Source organism: Pteropus medius, unplaced genomic scaffold, assembly GCF_902729225.1.
Source record: "Pteropus medius unplaced genomic scaffold, Ma_sr-lr_union100, whole genome shotgun sequence".
Classification (NCBI taxonomy): domain Eukaryota; kingdom Metazoa; phylum Chordata; class Mammalia; order Chiroptera; family Pteropodidae; genus Pteropus; species Pteropus medius.
In genome coordinates, this window is record NW_024346065.1 from 1,249,080 (window position 1) to 1,263,857 (window position 14,778).

The 14,778-nt window shown below is 44.1% G+C and overlaps 1 pseudogene; it reads right to left on the bottom strand.

Moving 5' to 3' along the window:
* Nucleotides 1–279: 279 nt before the first annotated feature.
* Nucleotides 280–398, bottom strand: LOC120612828 (uncharacterized; annotated as a pseudogene).
* Between the last annotated feature and the right edge of the window lie 14,380 nt (nt 399–14,778).

Genomic DNA, 14,778 nt, shown 5'->3' on the forward strand with positions numbered 1-14,778 from the left:
CCACAAGTTGACGTCTGAGGCTGAGTGATGTGCATGTGGGAGTCCACTCATTATACCATTCTCTCTACTCTTGAATATGTTTGAAAACATCTATGATTTTTTTAAAAAAGTTCTTCTTTAAGGTCCAATTTAAATGCCACCTCACTTAAATCAAAGGTGATTTTTTTTTCCTTTTCATTTAACTCACAGGCTGGCTTTCTTTCTTTCTTTCTTTCTTTCTTTCTTTCTTTCTTTCTTTCTTTCTTTCTTTCTTTCTTTCTTTCTTTTTTCTTTTCTTAACACCTACAGCACCTAGTCTTCCTAGGTAGTCTCCCATCCAAGTACTAACCAGGTCCGACCCCACTTAGCTTCCAAAATCAGATGAGATCGGGCAGGTTCAGGGTGGCATGGCCATAGACTATTTTTTGTTCTTGACTCATAGCACAAGTCCTCCTTGTTTGTGTTTCTCTGTGCCTCACCTTCCATTCCCTCTTTCTCCACAGTTAGCTGGTGCTTCTGTGCCTCAGGGCAAGAACTTTGTCATCCTGTTCCCCTTTCTCATCCCCATCCCTCCCCACTCCCTCCATACCTAGCAAATTGCCTGGCTGGCAGGTGTCCAACAAACATATGCTGAATTAAATGGAAAGAGACTCCAGAAAGCATCAAAAATATCTTTACTAAAACTCGCCAATGGCCCGCACCACCAACCACGGAGAGAGGAGCAACTTCTGAGGCAGGATGATCTTCTCCTCTTCATACACAGGGAGACTGAGGCTGGAGAGAAGCCTGGGCAGGCTGAGAGTCTGGGGTGTGGGCTTCTTATACTATCACAGTAATGCACTTGCCATCCACCCCACATGAGAGCCAACCCTCACCCTTGAGTCTTTTCTGGGCACAGCCCTCAGTGAGATTTCCACCCACTTGTCTTCTCAGGCTTTTTTCTCTGCAAGCCCGAGATCAATGAGAAAATCCTAAGCGTTTGAGTCAGATCAGGAGGTGTTAATGCTTAACAATAAGAATTAACTAATGCCCCAGGAGATTAGAGATAATCATGACCAAACATTGTCACAGAACAATGCTGAGTGCTGGCAATTGCCTGAGGCCCTCTACAGCTTTTTGGGACTAGAGAGAGCACTCCAGCGGAGGGGATGCCTCTGCCAGCATTAGTGCATCCCAATACTATTCACTGTCACCAACACTGGGTCATCATCATTTCTTTTTCATTTTCACCATGAACATCATAATCATCATCATCTACTATTTCTCAGTGTCATTATATGCCATTACATGTAAATGAGTTGAGCACCATACAATGAAAACAGGCCTTTCTGGGGAGAAAATGGTCTGAGAATCATAGTGAAACGGCAGCTAAATTAAGTTAGAAATTGGTGTTATTTAAAAAGCAAACATGCAATTTAGTGGCAGGATAACAGAAAACACACCTATATCTATTGGAGAGCCTGCTACACTTAATCTTAGATCACTGTATTTTGAAAAGAAGGTGCAGCAATTAAAAATGGTGCTGAAAAGAGACATGGACAATAGGGAAAATGCTTCTAACCCTAAGGTTACAGGAGTATTTTCTCCTGGAGAAAGAAGAGACCGCATTAGGAAGGCTGATTGCATTAGGAAGGGCTGCGTCATCAACTCAGAAGATCAACAAAGAAAAAGAAATGGGCCTCATGAAGAGAGATTTCAATTAAAAGAAAACTTGTTCACAAGCCAGAACAGTCTCAAAAGAGGTAATTGAGCCTCCATCAGCTCATATCTTTGAAAACAGAATGATCCCCTGTTTTTCCTACACGATCTAAGGACAGGTACACTCAAGGACATTTGGCTGAATGAAGAGACTTCCAACTTTCACTCCCACTACTCCTAAATGCTGTCTCTTGCCTAGAGCTTACCTATTGCCCACTTTCAGCCCCCCCATCCCTCCCCCACTGGAAAGCACCTGGAGTGATTTGGCCATGGGACAGAGCAATTCACTCACAGCATCTTGGGGTTGTAAAAATACTCTTCAACCATTTAAGCCATCGTGGACAATTTCACTTTCCACAGTCTGAATGCCACTAAACCCAGGGTTACTAAAGGCAGATCCACTGCCTCTCTCCCCGCCCGCTTTTCATAAAGAATTGTGAGTTGAAAATGGCCTTATAAAACTTTGGGTCTCATCTTTTTGTTTTGCAGATAAACAAACAGGCTGGAGGATTAACCTGCCCAAGGCCACAAGGCTGGCAGATTTCTACTGCCTGGGCTACTTCATCTCCTCTTATTTCTACAGCCAAGGAATAGGAGATCAACTCTTAGGAAGAGTGAAATTCAGCTCAACTCCAACCAGAGAGAAAAAATGAGAGTTTTGCAGAGCTGCAGGTGTTTTTGTTTTTCTTTTTGTTTTTTTGTTTTTTGTTTTTTAATAAGTCCCCTGGGTATAAAAGAGTAAAAGAGATAGACTGACCTTATTGGAATGAAGTACAGAGATCTGCATTCCTGGGAAAGCCAATGAATATGGATTAAACTGGCAAAGGAGTAGGAGTTACAGCCACCTCATCCCTGCCTCACAAACTCTTTCATTTATGGTTCATGGAGGAGGACACACTTTGTGCTGGACACCGTGCTCGGTGCTGGCATAAGTAAAGATAAATATAAATCTCTGACCTCAAATGTCTTACAGATAAGAGAAACATAGAGCTGCATGATGCAAGCCAAGCAGGTAGACGCTAAGGGGACCAAGACATCATGCAATCCCAGCATTGTGCCTGGGACCACTGGCAAGTCATAGCCTGAAACCAAACAGCTGGGCACAGCTCACTCCAGGATTGGGGCAAGGATTAAGTTCAACCATTTGGGGCCATGGATATTGCATTTTTTTTCCTACCACTTTCTTTAGTTCTTTTTCTCCTCAGAATCTCAAGTCTGGAATGACCTTAGAGATCATTGAGCCCAACTGTCTTTCTAACACGGGTGGGTAAATGGAAAGTGGGTAGTGAAGGTGCTAAATGAATGCCCCATGTCAGGGTGGGGCCTGCGCTCAAACGCTCCCCACAGCGAGCAGCTCAGCCACCTGGGCATGGAACATGAGCTGAGCTGCTTCTCTCCTAGTCCTTCCCAGATCAATGAAATGTCAAGAGCCAAGACCCAGTGCAAAGCTGGTTTTTAAGCAGAAACCTACTGAACGTGGACACACTGAATTATTTATGTTTGGTGTAATAAATAATGTATTGATGTTAGTATCAGATTTAGAAATGAATCCATCGCCCTAGGGGTATCAGTCACTGTTATGTGCTTCCCAGAGGTAATCTGGTCCTGGTGTCCTTGACTAACTCCTGTCCTTGGGGGTGGCTCCCCTGCAGAGTGCTGAGCCCTTCCCATTTCTATTAGTCTGATGCTAATGAGCAGGTGTCTGCACTAAGAAACGGTGCTACAGTGTGCCTTCAGCAGCTAGCTCTTGACACCAGCTGCTTTATCAAGCACTCAGCAGAGGGGTGTTGATAGCACCCCATGGATCCTCAGCCCTCCTATTTCTCTGTGCCTCACAGTTTTAGAGACTGAATGTAGATGGACTCATTTTAGGTTGACGATTGATGGCGAATACATCCTCTCTGGCTATCTTTTGGTACCTGTTTTATCGCTATGTAAAAATAATCGGGGAAAGTGTAGGTCATTGTTTGACGGTCAGACTGCATAAGAAAGTGACTTGGGGAGATGATAGTCTCTAGCAGATTGTCCTAGGACTAACTCCCTTCTATGGAGATGGAATAAGAATGGAAGATTCTGGTCCAAGAGATGGTAAAAGTAATCTAGTTTTGACTTGGTCCAAGCCAGAAGGGAGATGGGGCAAAGTGGTTACTATCTCTAAGGTGAAAAGGTACAGAGAAAGAAGAAGAGGAGGAGGTATGCTCACCCTTGAGGTCCCTAAGAGAAGACCTCTGTGTCTTTGCACAAGGCCAGGGAGAAGTTCACGGCAAAGAACACTTAGTGACTGGTAGCTTGGGCAAGTCCCTGTGGCCCAGACCAAACCCAGTGCAAAAGTCCTTCTTAACTTTTGTCTTTAAGCTCAAAGTCTGATCTTATTCCTCAAAGTTTTATCCTAGGGGCAAGAAGTGGCCTTGTCCTTCTCCCCTGGAAATGGAGTGAGAAAGCCCTTGAGCTGTCCACTCGGAGTCAGAATGAGCCTTAACAGTGCAGAGGAGACCTCGGCCTGTTGACTGTGGCCCTGCCCCTGCTGGCATTTGTCTCTGACTCAGCAACGTGCAAGGGGTGAGGTCTAAACTCTTAGTGCCTGGTCATGGGGTTCCCTGCGAGCCATTCGAGAAAACTTTTGGGGCAGGGTAGAAGTGCCTCTCCAACCAGGCATCCCACTAAGCAATATTCCTGGGACTCTGGTGGGGCTCAGCCAAGGAACAGTGTGGCAGCCTGTACAGCACCCAGTCCTAAGAGTGGCATGAGAAAAATACCATCATGGTATTGTTGCAAGGGGGCGCTGACATGTGAATGCGAATATTCACTTTCGACAAGACAGAGAAAATGATATGGCTCAGCAGGGAATGGGGAAGTGTCCAGGGAGTGATAACTGTTATGGTGTCGAAGAGCTCTGACAACGGATAGCTCTGCTGTGATTTCATCAGCTGAAAACCAATTAACCCTCATGGAGCTATTCACCACGCAAGGCTGGGCAGGGGGACATGCCTCTGGGGATCTACACTTCCCTCCCACCAGCTACGTGTTGGAGCTGAGATGGTTCCAAGGTAAGAAATGTCCACATAAGTGTATTTCAGGGGGCCACACAATCTGACAGGCGACACCCTTGCAGTTGATCGGTACCCACCAGGAGACGCCCTGGGAGGACCAGGGTCGGTCAGAAGTCAGCCAGACTGTCTGATATCACCCAATCTGGGCAATAGGAGATGAAGCAAGAGTGTTTCGGACAGACGGAACCCACCCAGGATGCCGTCCAAGGAAACTGCCCCTTCCATAGCCTCTGCTGCTTAGGGGTCTGCATTCACCAAGTGGCTCTGTCCCCCTCCTTCTTCAGAGGAAATCAATGGGCCTGGAAGAGGGCAGTGACCTAAGCACAGCCAGTCCAGGAGCCTGTGCCGACTGAGGCCGGCAGGAAAAGATGGCCAGAGCGCATCAGATTCTCTCTCAAGTTACTTCAAAGCAGAGGGAAATGCCTGTGCTGTTGGCAAATGGATCTGAGGCCATGACGCCATGATGGGCCAGTGCAGGGCAGGGTGGAGCAGGAGCACAGTCCCTGAGCACAGAGGCCCCTGGAGGGAGAGAGACACTGGGAGGAGCCAGGACGCCATGGAGGGAGGTGAAGAGAGCAGCCGTTCCCACTCCCGGAACCTCGCTCGCCTCCCTTGCATCCTGACAACTTTCAAAGATACACACCCAGCTTCTCCCCATGTGAACCTTTGCAGTGATCGATCACCCCCACCTGCCTTTTCTCCAGGTAATGTGAATGTTTCTTGCAATCAAAAATGCCTCTATGAAAGAATGAGGCCAGGGGAAGAAAGAACCATGTTTCATACAAAGCCAGAAAAAGCACATTTGAACATCAAGATGAAGCCCCTGGTCACCAGCAGGAAGGAGCTGGAATTGAGGAGAGCAGCGGCCAGAATGGGCAAGGAGGGTTGAGGACAGAACTTTTCAAACAATGGGTGACAATGGTCCACTTTTCCCCCCTCCAATCCATTGCAAACTGATTTTCCAACCAATAAAATGCAATAAAAATATGGCAATGTCAATTTGCTGTAAAAACGTCCGGCCACTTAACTCGGGAATCTTGTTGCAGACTGGTAACGTGTGCATGGATTGGGGCATCACTGTCTAAGAGATTGTCATAGTGGAGCTGAGAGGTCAAAGCCTTAAGGTTACTGGCTGCTAGCTACAGCTCTTAACTGGCGGTGGTATTGCCCTCTGCCCTGACAGAGGTGCACAAGGAAGAACTGTCCTGCCACAAGGCTGGAAGCACCCCTGTTGAGAAACACTGGTTTGAAGCTTCAAGATCAGGGAGAACCCTGACCTCTGCAGGAGGCCCTTCAGCAATCCCACTCACAGATGGCCTGTTAGCCAGCGTCTCTGCTCAAGAACAATGAGCATCCTGTGCCCAGGACAGGGCAGACAAAAGGGTGCTGGAGAGGGAGCACTAAGCTCAGAGCAGAGCTTAGCCTGACACTCCCAAGGACAGAGAGATAATGTAACCTTTGACAAACTGCAGTGGCTTAAGAATTGTCAGCTCCGAGAGAACTGCCTACATCCATTTAATGAGACGTTAATTTCTCTTTACACATTTGGTTTTCAAAGATTCTAAGAAGTAATTATTCCTGTACCAATCGACCAAGAAGAACAATCCCCAACTTAGAATAAGCAGCTTAAGGAGGTTTGTCTCATCCCTTTTCAAATACGAGTGGCTTCTAGAAGTCCGGGCTGCATCACAGTCCAGGAGAGGTGGGAACCTGGCAGAGACGTGGCACCTAGGAGAGATGGCAAGGGCCAAGGTGTGAGGGAGAAGGAGAGCTCTCCCGCCTGTCACCTCCGAGTCTGAGGAGAATAAAAAAAAGGAAAGAAACTCCAAGTAATACCACTGAGGCCGGTGGCTGTAAACATACACGCAACCGTGTTTTACTTTTCATTTAGTGTTCAATAAAAACTGTCTACAAAGAGATTAAAATTGAGATTCCCCCACTTCGCCTTTCGGAAGAGTCAGTCACCTCATGAAGGAACCCTTACAAAGCGTTTCACACAAGAGGACACATCCTTCAGTTACTTTATTTTGAACCCCAAACACTGGAGAAACCAATCCAGCCAACATCATAGAAGTCACCTCTGATGGATGGGCTCAGTTAAGAAAAAGAAATGAGAGCCAAAGAAATTGAATGGACTTTAAGCTCCATTAATTGCTCAGTGTGTGATCTCACAATTTTAGTTCCATTATTATTTAGCTATTACTTATTGATTTTAGCTCCATTTATTATTGCTGAGTGTGTAACCTCACAATTGCAAGTGTGGCCATCATTGGAAATAAGCCTTTTGAAGACACTTTAAAGGACAATACAGCAAGAGGTTTATAGGTTGTAAAATCAAGAATACGTTTCCAGCAGAAATCATATCTGAAATATCTAACAATTGCTCAGAATGATTAATCAGAATGGAGTGAGGAGTAAGCCTAGCACACCAGCCAACTTCCAGCCTTGCCCACTTCCTCCCCATGCACACACACTCAGACATCCAACTGTCCTTATGTTGTAAATTAATTTTTTTTATGGCAGGGGATAGAATTTCCAACGACTCCACGATATCTGTATTTAAAAACTGGTGTATTCCAGATGAGGATTAATGTGGGTTTAAACAAGGACAGTTAAGATAAGGGCACAATCTAGGGACCATGATGATTGATTGTTATGGGAAAGGAACAATCAAAGATGAAGCCAAGGTCACCAGCCTGGGGGAACAGAAGACTGATGGAGCAATTAACCAAAATCATAAACCAAGGGAAGGAACAGTTTGGGAAGGCTGGTGAATTAGGGTTGAGATGCCAGATATCTCAGATGTAGGTAATATGGAACTGGAGGACAGGAAACTGAGACTAAAAATCCCACTGGTCTTATAGCTGTGTTATTTTTTCCAACATCTTTAGCATCTAACTCTAGATTAACGCACAGTAGGCACTCAATAATTGAATAATCTCAACTGGAGAATGATCTTCATGAGTGCGATAGCTGAAATCTAAGGAGAAGCTTAGCATAAAAGATGCAAAATTTGAGGGCAGGACTTCGAGGAACATGCATGCATATTTAGGAATGAGACCTCCAGACATGTGAGCCAGAGAGGAGAAAAGAGCAGAGCAATAAAGAAGTACAATAATGCTGAGTCAAGAAGGCCAAGTCAAAGGAGAGTTTTGAAATAGAGGAGCAGTAAACAGAACGGATTGAAAATGCAAGAAGAGGACTCTAGTAGTTTCCAAGCTGCTATAACTAAGTACCATGAGCTGGGTAGTTTAAAACAGAAATTGATACTCTCATAGTTCTGGAAGCTAGAAGTCCAAAATCAAGGAGTTGGCAAGGCCGTGCTCCCTCAGAAGCCTCTAGGAGAAGATTCTTCCTTGCCTCTTCGCTTCTGGTGGCCCCAGGAGATCCTTGGCTTGTTAGCATAACTCCAATCTCTGCTTCTGTCTTCACATGAGCATCTTCTCCCTGGGTGTCTCTATGTCTTCACATGTTGTCTTATAAAGACACCAATCATATTGGATTTAAGCCCTACTCTACCCTAATCTCATCCTAACTAATTATTTCTACAAGTTAGGATGTATTCTGAAGTTCTGGGGGTTAGGACTTTAATGTGTCTTTTTGGGGGAGACATAATTCAACCCATAACAAGTACCAAGCACAGACTGTTGGTTTTAGTGGTTAGGAGGAGGCTAGTAAGGTTTATAAAATTGCTATTTGACTCCCACATTGGGGATAGAGATCATATGGCAGAGGGATAATGAGTGGAGGGTAAAGGCAAAATGAAAATCATGGCAATGAGTGGAGAGTGAGAGAGGAGCATGAGGGGCATCTGTCCAGATGTCTTTCCTGCATGTAATTTTTACTTTCCTGCAGGTACAGGGGCTGTTTGTGTGCTCTGCAGAAGGTTTGGTTCCATGTCATCAGCGTTCACTCCGTGACTTGAGGGTCCTTTCCTAGCAGCGTGTGCCACCTGGCATGTCTATAGGTCTTGACATCAGAGCCTCTTTACTCAGGATTTTAGTGGCCAAAATTGGTTCCCATTTGGTTCTTTCGACTTCTCTTCTTGTCAAACCAGATCACCTGGCTGTTTACACAGGTATCAGTAGTTGGGGTTCCTTCATCTCTGGAGCCCAGTCCCTGAAATGCAGACAAGAGCATAACTTGGTCAGCAAATGGTGTTTATTCATATTATCAGACTGACATGAGTTCAAGAGAGCTGACTGGGAAATAAAATCACATAGCTCTAAGATGGACTCAGAACCTCCTCTGGCCAGTAAGGTTTTCTTGGAGGATTAAGCTGGTCATTCCTGGCTCTTGTATTCCTTAGAATGGATAATCTCCTAGAACACGTCTTCACAGACTTCTGATAAGCCCACACCATGAGTTAGGCATGGCTTAACCTCAGGCTTTGGACACAGCTGGGCCTTCTCACCTCAGATATGCTTCCAATGGATTGAGAATGTTCCAAACAATGGAATTAGGGACAGAGCTTGGTAAATGGGGAAAGGAGAGCACAGGAATCTCCAGCCTCCACAACACTACTCAATGGCCCAGGATCTGAGAATGTCCCCCTGTGCTTTGTAAAAGTGGCTTCCCCATGAGAAGCTATACATGGAATCATCTAGATGAGCTGGGTGTTACCTATTGAGACAGCTATTTTTCTAGATAGCTATCCAGCAAAGCAAAGGGGAGATTAACCTATGAAAACATTGTCCAGTGGAACTTTTGGAAGATGCAAAGATGGCTGAACTCTCAGCCTACAGAAAAACTTAACTGCTACCTGGAAGACTTCTCTATTTTTCTTTCTTTCCTCTCCATATCTCCTGGCCTCTTTAATGCCCTTTGAAGCCAAATTTGTTCAGATTATGAGGGCAGTAACTAGTAAAATTTATTCCAGGGCTTGAAAGGAGAACTCCAGCATCACCTATGACCCAGCAGTGGCAGCCCCAGGATGCAGGTAGATCTGCTCCAACCCTCTTTTCCTTCTCCTGAAAACTGGACTCATTCTGCAAAGAGAGGCCCCGAGAAATTCACCAAGGCTGCACAGCACACCCAGGATCTATGGAAGAAATAAAGATTCTTCAGCTTAGCTGGGAGCGTGGATGAATTACAACTTTATTGCTGAATCTCAGTGAGCCAGCCAGACAACCAAACTGTAGACACATGTTTATGGGGGCAAATGCCTTCTCTGCCTTCATCTTTGTTTAGTTTGCAACTGGAGTCTGTTTTTCTGTATCAGCATGAGCAATTTAAGCAGTTTATCTTTGTCTACTCTTCTGGTCTAGTGTACTAGGTAAAGTGGAATGCAAGAATCATGAGGTGAGGGGTCCATTTTCAATGCTGTGGTCCGTGAGCTTAACACAGGATCTTTTTCCTCCTGACCCCCATTAGGTCTCAAACAAACTCTGTGAAATTTTTCTTCTGCACTGTCCGAAGACTTTATGCTTTGAGTTGATTTTGCCCTGTTGGTGATGAATTTTTTGGGGTCGTTCACATGCTAGTGTATTTATGAGCCTTGAGTCATTTCTGGAAGCAGCAGCTCCTTCTTGGAGGTATTATGTGTGTCATTGCAAAATCTCTATGTCAGGGTAACTGGGCCATATGTGATTTGACACTACGGCCTCAGCCTTCAGTCCTAGACCTGCCACAACAGAGACATACTCCTCCACATTGCCTAGCCCTTCTGCAGTTAGAGCCAACTGGTCACCTCAGAGGCCTTGTCTTTTAGATGGTACAACTACAAAATGACAGAATTTGTATCAGCCTGGGTCTTTGGAAGAAAACTGCTCTGGAGAGCCCTAAGAACAACAGTGGATTTTGCATGAGTGAGAAATAAACTTAAAGTTTTAGACCACTAAGAATCTTAGTTTATTTGTTACTACAACATAGCCTAGACTATGCTAACATATCCACTAAAGGTTTAAAGTTTGGTAAATCTTACAGCTTGGTCTAAACTCACTAATTTATAGATAAGGAAACCAAAGCCCAGAAAAAAGAGGTGACTTATATAAAGCCACAGAGAGAAAGTGACAAAGCTAAAATTGGAAGTTCCAATTTAGTTCCCTCTGTTATCACAGAGCATCTTTTGTGCTGATTTGTATATAACCTGAATATAATATTTTCAACTTCATTTCTCAGTTAATCCCAGATTCTTGATTGACTGAAAAATAGACCCTACTGAGCCAAGTATTTGTCTCTTGTTTTTTGATAAAATAACTATTTCAACAATGATCTTGACTGTCCTGCCCTAATTTCAGAAAAAATAAGACATTGCTGCCAGACCCTATACACGTGTAATTTCCTTGTAGTGTACAGCTTGATGGAAACCCTGAGTTGGGGGCGGTTAAGATATCTGGGAAGCTTGAATTCTGAATATATCTCAACAGCTCTCTGTTCTCACTAGCCAGCTATCCATTCCTGTGTGTGTGTGTGTGTGTGTGTGTGTGTGTGTGTGTGTGTGTAGAGGTATTGCTTACCTAGAGTCCTGATGGGTGGTAGCAAAACGTCAAATTCTGGATGAAATCTGAGGGGGAGTACTAGCTCAGGTCAGATTACCATATCCAAAGCAAGTAATCAAATCATGAACACATAAAATAAAAATTGGAGGCAGCAAGAAAATGAGATGGAGACTGAAAACTCAGGGAGAACTAGAAAGGTTCAGAACAAGTGAGATAAAAGGAGGTCTGGAGCTGTCCTCGAACCCTAGCGGATGTCCCCAGCTCATGTTTTATATGCTTGCAGCATGTGATTTCATAGACAGCTCAAATGTGTACACGTGGCCCGGCCAATAAACCCTGACCAATAAGATGAGATCAGAAATACTTTAGCACACTCCAGCTTCAGCCCCGCTTAAGCTATAGCAGCTCTAGACTTGCCTTTCTTGTCAACTTAGCCCAGCTTTCCTGAAATTTTGTTGTCATTGTTGTTTTGCCTGCGTATATCATTACCAGATATTACCGTGGATGCTGAGAGTACAGTTTCCTACATCTGTTCTTCTCCTGTTACCTGCTGAAGCAGGTGGATGGCTACCCAGAATTTGGTTTTGATGCAGAGACTGACACTGGCTTCCACACACCAAGAAGGAATGAAGGTGTTTGGAATACATAATTGAGGTCTCCAAGGCAAGGCGGACAGGCCACTCAGGCAGGTCTGACACGGCTGACAGAGCAGGGAAAGGAGCTGGCTCGGGAAGGGCTCCCGTTGCCATTAGGGAATAGAACCAGCGACAGGAGTCGGACCAGTGGGTGTTTCCCTGCCTGCTCTGTCTGAATCTCCAACCCTCCCCGAAAGAGGGCGCACCTGGGCTTGCGTGGGCACAAGGGGAAGAAGCGGGGGTGGTGTTTAAAAGCCGTCAACAGTCCAACATCAAAAACTGGGGTCCGACTCCTCCAGGCTCACTCCTTTGCCATAGCAATGGCCTCTCCACTTGTATGAGACAGCAGGCCAGCTTTCTGCCTTTAAAGTGTGACTCATATGTCTCTTTACCTTTCTGCCGGTGTCCCACTGCTCCCAGCACAGCTTGGTTCTTCTCCCCAGGCGAAACCCAGCCTTATCCTTCCCTGCCGCCCAGCCTGGGTCCTGCCCTACCTCTCCTCCAAAGGCATGGCCAGCAGGATACCCAATGTACTGACCTCGTTTTGGAGAGAGTAGTTAATTGGGGGAGAGCCCTTCTTGTTAATTGTAGGTGGCAGTGATTAGAAAAAAGTAAGAGGATTTAATGTTTTGAAGATTTAAAAAACAAAAACAAAAAGTCCCGGAATGGAAAAGTAGACAAAAAAATGCGGCATGCAGAGGGGAAGGACGGTGGTTCTAAGAATGGAGAGAGAATTAGACTGCATCCTCTCATTCTAATTGTTCTGGGTGATTAACCGGCTCTGCTGCTCCAGGAGAATTCTGCTTCCTTTGAGCCCTTCTATGAGGCACCCTGACGATGATGCCTAGAGGAAGACGGCAGAGTACGAGCCAGTGGATGTTAAATTCCAACAGACTCTTCAGCTCTCTTATCCCTATGACTCTGATTTGGCTTCTTGTCTAAAAGAAGCTGGTTGATGGCCAGGCTTTTTTGTTCCTGACAGAAACAAGCTCACAAAATTCTCCCCTACTGAGGGCTTTAATTGGCCTTCTCTTTTGTGTATATGTGTGAAGACATTCTTCTGCCTTCTTTGTAAATACTTTCCTTTTCTCTAGAGTAGAGAGATGGCCTCAAGCTTTATAATGGATTTTACATGCAGAGAAGGGAAAGAAAATAATTTTACAAAACTCTTTTCTCTGTTGGCTCGAGACACAAAGAAACATTCTCCTCAGTCCCAGCATCTCACCAAGCTAAAACTGGCTGCTTCATCAAATGAACGAGAGATGTGAAAAATAGAGAGATGCTTAAGTCATTAAGTCTCTAGCTAATTTTTTCATTTTAAGGCTTTCTCTTTTCTTCATATTCGTCCTTTTCTTGACACCATTTTTACTTCCATGAGATTTACTCTTTCTTTCATATCCTCTTTATTTTCACTATGTTCATGTCCAGAATAATGGAGTTGAATTCATCTTTATGTTTTCATTTGGATTCTGATAAACTAGTGAGAAAAGCTTAAAAAGTAATTCCTTTATTGATGTAATTACAGCATATTATGGTGCTCTTAAAACACACACACACACACTTATTTCAAACAACTCTGGCTGAAAATATTTCTCTGGGCATCAGATGATACTCATGAGGGTAGCAGGCATGAGTAAATAGGTAGTCTTAGAAGTCAGAGAGAGGTTTGGTATTAAAATGGTATTAAAGATGGAGTTTGGGCCAGAGGACCCAGAAATACTTGAAGCCTGCCCACATTGATTACTTCTCCCAGCCGATGAGGTCTGCAAGGAAGATAAAAGCACAGCACAGTGGCTGGTACTTCATGACAGATACTTCATGACAACTGGGACTGTCACTCTAAGACTTAGGAACTATATTAGGTCCTGGGGTACCTATTTGTCCTAGGCTAGTGAATCAAATGAACTTGTTATTCTCCAAGCCACACTCAGTCCCACTAGAGGACTCAGAAATACTTCTTTTGCAGACTGATTGCATTTCTATAGAAATTGGTAAAGCCAGTATGAGAGATAAGCCCAAGAGTAGAGTTTAAAACTATGATCCATCTAAAATGGGTTTTGTATATGATGTGAAGCAGGGGTCAAGATTCATTATCCTATGTGAAAATCCAGTTGTCACAATACTATTTATTAAAGAAGACCTTCTGTGTCCCATTGAAATGTTTTGACATCTTTGTTAAAAATCAATTGACCATGTAAGTGTGGGTCTATTTATGGGCTCTTGACTCTGTTCCATTGGTATATTTGTCTATCTTTATGCCAACACCACACCTACTTGATTAGCTTTATACTAAGTCTTGAAACCAGGGAGTGTAAAATTCTCCAGTATTGTTCTTCTTTTGTAAGATTATTATGCTATTCTAGACCTTTGCATTTCCATAGAAATTTTAAAATGGCATATCAATTTCTTAAAAAACAAAACAAAACAAAAAAACACCTGGTAGAATTTTGTTTGGGATTGCATTGAATCTAGTGATCAATTGAGAAAAAATGACTTTTTAAACAATATTGTGTTTCAATACCATGAACTCTGCATATCTTTCTTTTTATTTCAGTCTTCTTTAATTTCTCTCAGAAATGTTTTGTGTCGTTTTGTAGTAGTGTGTGGTGGTAGAGTAAGACTGACACTCATTGCTCTATCATGGCAGGGCCAAAAACAGATTACTGATTCTTGTTCTTTAAACTCTGCTCTTGGTTTACCTTTCAGAGTGGCTTCTCCAGTTTCTACAGAAATTAGTCTAAAAAAGGCATTTCATTTAGAGAAGCAGGGCTTTCAGGGGTCTTAGCAAACCTTGCAGTGCTCAGAAGAAGGGTTAGATGCTATTAATATGGGCTGAGCACCCTCACTACAGAAAATCCCACTTCTGAATGAGAACATTCCACGCAGCCCCTGGACAAGGTGTCCCATTTGGACAAATATTTCGGTTGGTGTCTTAGATTCACTGGCACTTCACAACTTTGATCTCCAATGTTTCCC